This window comes from Pteropus vampyrus, unplaced genomic scaffold (genome assembly GCF_000151845.1).
Source record: "Pteropus vampyrus isolate Shadow unplaced genomic scaffold, Pvam_2.0 Scaffold36, whole genome shotgun sequence".
NCBI classification, from domain to species: domain Eukaryota; kingdom Metazoa; phylum Chordata; class Mammalia; order Chiroptera; family Pteropodidae; genus Pteropus; species Pteropus vampyrus.
Window position 1 is genome coordinate 2107082 of NW_011888817.1, and position 7505 is coordinate 2114586.

Here is a 7505-nt window from a genome sequence, read left to right on the forward strand (position 1 = left end):
GACTACATCAGCAGAGTTGAGCAGTTGCGACACTGCCTCGCCATCAACTCCGAAAACATTTTCTATTTGGCTCTTTAACAGAAAAAGTTTGTGCTAATGAATGGATTTCAGGTGTAAGTCATTGGTCACCTGGGGACTGATGGAAGGGCATTAATTTGGGAGAGCGGGGGATGGGAAGGACATATCTTAAAGGAAGTTCCTTCTAGTGCATGGGTCAGGATCTCAAACTCAGATTGCTTCCCATGGCCTCAGTTTCCCTGTGTAAGTGGAAATCTCCACCTCACCGGGCTGTGTCGAGGCGCAGCGTGATGGTGAGTGAGGAGAGAAAGTCTCGTGCCCGGGCCAGGCAGCCCGCGCCAGGTTATTTATGGGTTTCCGTCGGGAGGGGGGCTGCGGCCTCGGGCGGTGTCTGACCTGAATTCTTACACTTACAGGAAATTAGAGCCCTTGGAAGCAGGTGCGCTGGTGATCCCAGCACTCGGGTGGCCGAAGGGGTGATGTGGCTGAGGCAACAGAGAGGGGGAACCGGGCCCGCGGGGGCGGTGGGAAGAGGGGTCAGTCTAGAGAAGCAGGACTCTCGTCCCCACTTCCTGCAGTCACGGAGAGGAAAACAGAGTGGCCGCCACCATGTACCGGGCTCTCGCTCTGTGCTTGGCTTGTGTTTGCTCAGTTAATCCTCACAACATGCCTGTGAGGTAGGATTATTCCCTGATTTCACAGGTGGGGAAACGGAGTTAGGATTTGAACCCAAGAAGGACTGTATAGTTCCAATTTTCACGTCTTCTTATCAATGCCAGGCACCTTTGGGCAATGAGGAGGTCTCCAGGGAAATCCCAGATGCTCTGTGGGTTTTGGCGCTTTCCGGCTGAGGTGGCGCTGCGTGGAGCACTGCGGGGCAGAGGCAGGGTGCGTGCATGGTCCGGTTCCGGGTATGGAGTGGGAGGGCGAGTGGCCGGTGTCTTGAGGAGTAGGTGTGTGGTATTGTGAGTGCTGGGGATGGGAAGGGCATATCTGAAAGGAAGTTCCTTCAACTGCCCTGCCTCCCTTCCTCCTACTGATGAAAGCGTCCCCAGTCAAAAGGGCAGGAGCCTGTGAAGGATGGAGTAATGGGGTCTGTTCTGAGGGTTGGTGAGCTGGAGGTGCCTGGGCTGCCCACCCGACTGAACTGAGAAGGGAAGGGCAGGTGTGAGAGACTGTGTGTCCACGGCATGTGTGACCCTGTCTTTGACTCATAAGAACACGTGGAGATGTGAATGCGTGTGCAACAGTGTGAGTGCGAATTGGGCTGAACATCTGAGTGTTTGCAGGGGCAGGTCCCGGCTTGGCGAGGCTGAACATGTACTTGGTTTTGGTGTCCTTCTTTATGAAAAGTAATACAAAAGTACAAATATGAAAGAGTCTTTAAAATGGAAAAAGAAACCAAAACAAATTGCACAATTTTAAAACTGAGAAATACCACAAACGTTACCAAATCCAGAAAAATATCATAATATTTTTATTAATTAACTTCCTGGCACACTTCTCTGTGGCTGATTTCCCTACCTTTCTTGGCTTTGACTAGCGTATGCACATGTTGCTAGGCCCTCACAGGGCCTTGGAAGGAGCCTGTAGCTCAAGTCTTGGGATGTGTGAGTTTGTGTGGGCGATTGGGGTGTGTGCGTGGGTCAGGATGTGACCAAATATGGGGCTGTGTTTCGCAAAAGAGTGAGGAATGGAGAGCGAGTCTTTCTTAGCAAACTGGCTCAATGAATGTTTGTTGACTGAATATGAGAGAGTATTGCATAGGTGTGTAAATGTGAGTGTAGGACACATGTATGTGTGTTTAAGTGTGTGTGTGTGTGTATGCACCTATGAATGCATGAGTGTATGCTAGTGTCTAAGAAAAGAGTATATGTGAGTCTTTGTGAGATTCTTTGGATGTCTTTTCTTTGGCACTCAAGTTTTGGGGAACCTCTCCCAGCTTGTACCTCCATCTCCACCCATACCTCACCCCAGAGGCAGATGGGCACAGACACGCTGTGGCGTTTGGTCCAGGCCTTGCGGGGACAGGCTTGGTGCGAGGAATTCACAGCTCCTTCACCTGCCCTGCTTCCCTTCCTCCCAGAGATGAAATGGTAATTTAATCCATGGAGAAGCTCGATGTCCTGGGGAGAGGCTGGCATGGGTCCTGCTGTGTGTGTGCGTGTGCAAGAGAGAGAGATTCACAGCATCCGAGCCCCGCAAAGAGCATGCCCTTCAATCCTTCCTCATACAAATGAGAAACTGAAGCTCAGGGATAGGGAAGGTATGTGTCTGAACAAATTAGCGGGACTAGATTGGGACCAGCATTCAGATCTCCTGGGCCAGTGGTCCCAATTCAATGAACAGTTGTTGAGTGTTTGCATTCATCGTGTGGGCCAGGCATGGGATCAGGTGACGGGGTGAAGGGTGTTTGGACGGAAAGAACCGTCCCTGACCTGGAGATGCTTCTAAAAAAGTAGGGAATCTGTGAGGGCATCTGGGAGCGGGGAGATGTTTGTGTCTAGGGGTGCAGCAATGAGAAGCCGATGGGACTGCATCATGGGAATCCATGATGCCAGGTGAAGGAGCTTGGTTTGCTCCTGAGGGGTTGGGGAGGGGTTAGAAGGTTTGGGGCTGGTAGGTGGGGGCAGATATAGATTTGTGTTTCAAAAGGAGAAACTGGCTTCTGTGGGGTAGAGGTGGGGGGTTGACCACCAAGAAGATTGGTGCCCCATCTGGGAGAGAGTAGTGGGTCAGATGGGTTGGGAGACAGGGTTGCAAGATGGTTGCCTTTCTCCCACTCGCCCCGCTTCTTGATCAGCTTTCCCTTAAAAAACAGATCTTCGCCCGACCATATCCAAGAGAGCCCTGCACTTGAACATAGAGGAAGAGAGGTGATGCTCAGCCGGCCCTGACCTTAGGCAGCTTCCTTCCTGTCTAGTGGGAAGATGGGCACATCGGAGCAAGCCTGAAAAGGAGGCAGAGCTGAGTTCAAATGCTGATCTAAGTGGCTATGTTACTTAACCTCCTTGGTCTCCAGATTCTTCATCAATGGGAATGACAGCAGGAATGACCTTGGAGAGTTGTTATGAAGACTAAATTAATTCAAACACCGGTACCCAGCATAGTAAGGCTATGTGTATGATAGCTGTTATTAGGAAATTATAGGGATCACATCCAGGATAGAGAGATTTCTTCTTACTGAGCAACCTAGGAAGGCTTCCTGCAGAAGGAGGTAGCCTGATATAATGACAAGAAGGCTGGCTTTGGAATGAGACCGGGGTTGGGATCCCAGCTTGGTCCCTTGTCCTGTGAGTCCCTTGTCATGGGCCCTCTCTGAGCCTCAGTGTCTTCCCTGTGAGGAAGGTTAAGTGCAATGACAAAAGTCGTCGAGTTCTTTACTTCAAACACGAGGCCAGTGCTCAGGGCCTTATTTAATCCTTATCTCCACCCCTCAGGGAAGTGGGACTATTTCAGATGAAGAAATGGAGGCTCAGGAGAGGAGGCCACTTGCCTGAACTCATGCAGTGTGTAAGGGCAGAGGCAAGACTGACTTCAGTGGTCTTAGCCATTTAGCCTAGTTCTAGCGCTTATTTGTTATGAATAAATAGCTGTTAAAATCAACAAGCAGTGACTGGTACCAGAGCCAGGTCTTATAAGAGGAACAGGATTCCCACAGGGAGCAGAGGGGAGAGAGAAACCAGTGAGGACATGGGTTGAGCAAAAGCAAGGAGGTGGGGTCTATGGCCATGCCACCCTGAGCAAGCCCGATCTCGTCTGATCTCGGAAGCTAAGCAGGGTCGGGCCGGTTTAGTACTTGGATGGGAGACCACCTAGGAAGACCAGGTGCTGTAGGTCTTAAAACCAAGGAGGTGGGGAAGGGTCTTCTTCCCTCCACGTCTGTGCTTTTTTATCTCTATGTTCTTGGGAGAAGCTGCAGAGGGTCCAAGCTTTCCAGTCCTGCTGTGAGGGGGTTATTTAGCTTCTCAATGGGGCTGAGGCACGGGGTGGGCCCAGAAGACCCCAGAGAGCTGTAGATGCATTGTCTTCCCATTGGGAAGGGAGGTGCTTGGGGACCTTATACTTATTCCCTGGGGAAGAAGAGCTCCATGCAGTCAGAGGTCATTGGGAAAGACCTGGAACTACAGGTCAAGGCAGAGTAGAAATTTCAAACCCATGGTAGGCCCTACTCAAATTCTGTCCTACAGAAGGAGAAGCCCCAGGGCCTGTGAGCACTGCTCCTGCCTCCCAATCACTCTGCCCTTCACACCTGCTCTGGGCTTTGGGACCCGACAATTCATCACCTGGCTCCAGCCAGTGGGAAGGTAGGAGCTGGAGCCCTTGCATCTTCTCTGCTGGGTGGCCACTGGCGGGCCTCATTCCTCTGCAGTTTCTGGGTTCCAGTAACTGCTCCCTGCCTCGCCCTTTGGGAGAGGGTGTAACAGCCGCCCACTGGTGCCAGTCCCAGGTGCAGCACCACCCCTCCTCGGTCACCCTTCACTGCACCTCCTCCTCTGAAAATCCCTTTTCTGGTACTCCTTTCGTGTGTCTGTTTCCTGCTGGGACTCTGACTTGTGTCTCCCCCACCCTGTCCCCTGCTGGCCTTCCCTTCACTCTCTCCTCTGGCCTGGGCTCTTGCCCTCCTCTTAGCTGGGCTGAGGAATGTCACTTTCAAGTTCTCAGTGGGGCTCGGAGCTCAAGCTCATGGGAGGAGAGCCCCAGAGTCATTTCAACAAACACCAAACGCAACAACCACAACTTTAAATAAATAAAGTCTGGCAGGAGGGCAGCTGCTCGCCCCATGTGCTTCGGGGAGGCCTTTGCTCCTATCCCACCAGTCTGCTCTGGTCGCATAGTCAGCTTGCCAGTGTGTCCACAACTCTCTGGGGTCTTCTGGGCCCACCCCGTGCATCAGTGCCATTGAGAAGCTAAATAATCCTCCCACAGCAGGACTGGAAGCTCAGACTCTCTGCAGCTTCTCCCAAGAGTACATTGAAAATGCTTTTTTCCTTCAGTCAGGAAGTTCTTCCCACATCCGACCACTTCCTCTCCTGCTTCGTGTTCATTTCTCCTAGTTCGGTCCTTTCAGAGGCTTCCTCTTAGCCAACCCCAGCCACCCCCAACCGCATCCAAAGTACCTGACCATACTGGCTGCTGTGACAAGACTGCAGGGGACAAGGGTGAAAGTTGGGGGGCCATCCAGGATGCTACTAAAAGATACCAGTCAGGAGAGGATGGTGGCCTGGACCAGGGTGGTCACCAGGCAGGTGGAGAGGGCAGCCTGGATTCCAGGAAATCTCTCATTTCAGCAACCAGAACCCATGCAGGAAGCACCAAAAATACAGTTCTTTGGTTAGACTAATGCCTCGAATTGGGTTCTGAAAATTTGCATCCCGTGCCTGTGAGGTGGCCCATCCATTACTCCCTTGGGGTAGGTAGGCCAACAAAAGCCAGGAGAGGCCTGCCATGTGTCTAGTCATTTGGTGCATATTTATTGCTTTTCTTTATCTTTGTGCTGGCCATGTGCTAAATGGTCACATCTCCCTGGTGCTACCAGCTCCTTAGCTGTAAGTCCCCATGTGAGACCATTCTCTCTGCATCGTATTTTTCCTAATAAAAATACCTGCTGCTTGTTTGTCTTCTCCCCTATAGGACCTTGAGAGCTCGGACAGTGCCCGGCGTAGAGTCAGTAATTACGGAACACCTATTCTGTTTCAGGCACACGTCACCTCATTGAAACTTCCTTTCATCCTGAGAGGTTGTGGTGTTTTTCATGCCATGTTTCCTGGGAGGACATTGGGGTACAGAGGTGTGAGGACCCATGCTCAGGGTCACGATGCTGGGTGGTGGCAGAGCTGGGATTTGAACCCAGTCGCCTGACTCCAGCCCGGCCTCTGTCCCTGCACCCTCCCTCCCTCCCCTTTCCTCCTCCCCTTCTCTGCCTCATCCCTTCCCTCCAAACAAGGCTGAGCCAGATATGAGACTGAAGTTCCAAAGACCTTCTTCCTTCTTGGTCCAGAGATAAATATTTGTTTCTTCCAGTGTAAATACCCCTCTGTGTTTAATGAGGTGATTTCAGGCCATTTCCTGGCACTGCTCAGTGCCTGGAAGTCTCTTTCAATCTGGGAAAAATGGGCCTCTCGGCAAGTCCTTCCATTTACAGATGAAACTGTAGTTCAGAGAGAGCAATTGACCAATCCAAGGTCACACAGTCAGAATTCAAACCCATGTGGCCTGGCTCTTGTCGCCAGGTTCTGCCGCCTCTGTTTCCTGTTTCCTGGACACTCCCCTGGCCCTCCAACCCACTGCACCATGCGCCACGCCTGGCAGGCAGGGGGCGCTAAGACTGCCCTCCTTCTCTTGGCATCGCTGGTCAATATGGCACTCACAGCCCCCCGGGCATGGACCCCCTCCTGCCATCCCCACTTAAAGTGATACTTTAATAAATTATGCTTTTATGTTATTACACGTGGAGCTATAAAAGCAGAGAGTGTGCAGTGGGGCTGAGGTAAGGCGCCCACGACTTTGCAATTTCCTGGTCTGGCCTGGCCCTGCTCCGCACCGTGAATTTTTCATTAAAGTGCGCAGGTGACGCCACGGGGGCAGATGCAGGCCAGGTATGCTCCCACGGCGGAGTGGCCCCTTCTAGACCTTGCTGGGTTGGATCGGTGATGGTGGGGGGTTCACGTGATGGTGATCAGACATAACCTCACTCTGGGGCTCACGCTAAGCTCTAGATTCAAATAGCAAGTGATAAGAAGTGCTCTGCATCCATGCGGAAAGAAAGAGTGTCCCTTGGCCAAGCACCTGGCCTGGACACACATTACCTCATTTCACCCTCAAAAAGCTGTAAGCTCAGCATTACGAGTCCCATTGGACAGACGAGAAAAGTGGGACTGTGCTAGAAAGCGGCAGTGCCAGGCCTGCACCCAGTCAGTCTGATTTCAGAGCCCGTGTTCATAACTGCTATCTCTCCTCACTTAGTTTTCTGCTTCCCTCTTCTTCTCTCCAAATCTGTAGACCCTTTTCGTGCAAAGTCACAGAGGCAATGAGCACAGCGAACAGAGGTAAAAACCACTCGGAACCTGTGGGGAAGAAGCCTTCTAGACTCCACCTTCTGCCCATGCGTTCCTTCCTCCCGCTGGGCTGAGGAGCTCAGGCCTCCTGCTTTATGGCCCTCGGCTTGCCTCTCCATACCCTGCTCCTCTATCTGGATGCCCGCTGATGAGCGACCTGCCCACTGGAATGTGAGTCCTCAGTCCCAGCACATCGGAGGTGTGTCAGTCTTCCCATCTGTGACTTGGGGCTAAGGCATCAATGGAGCATGGTGGAAATGGGTCCAAAGCAAGCCGTTGAAGCTTATGTGGTTCTCGAATGATTCTAGAAGATTCCAGAATAAGAGAAGCAACGAGAAAGCAGGTGCCCTGGACGGGTAACCGGACAACGTGGGTGTGTTTTGTAAAGTGGGTACAGGATCTACGTGGGTATTAATGAGTACAGTGCTG

At 52.0% G+C, this 7505-nt stretch overlaps 1 long non-coding RNA gene and 1 other non-coding gene across 2 annotated transcripts in view; both read left to right on the forward strand.

Moving 5' to 3' along the window:
- Window positions 1-7312, forward strand: part of LOC111738213 — a 71609-nt gene extending 64297 nt beyond the window's left edge. Inside the window, exon 3 of the long non-coding RNA XR_002779779.1 lies at window positions 7021-7312. This is a non-coding gene — a long non-coding RNA (uncharacterized LOC111738213). The remainder of the gene's footprint in view (window positions 1-7020) is intronic.
- Window positions 3740-3858, forward strand: LOC111738267. The gene has a single exon (XR_002779787.1). It is a non-coding gene; the product is annotated as a 5S ribosomal RNA (ribosomal RNA).
- Window positions 7313-7505: the final 193 nt, after the last annotated feature.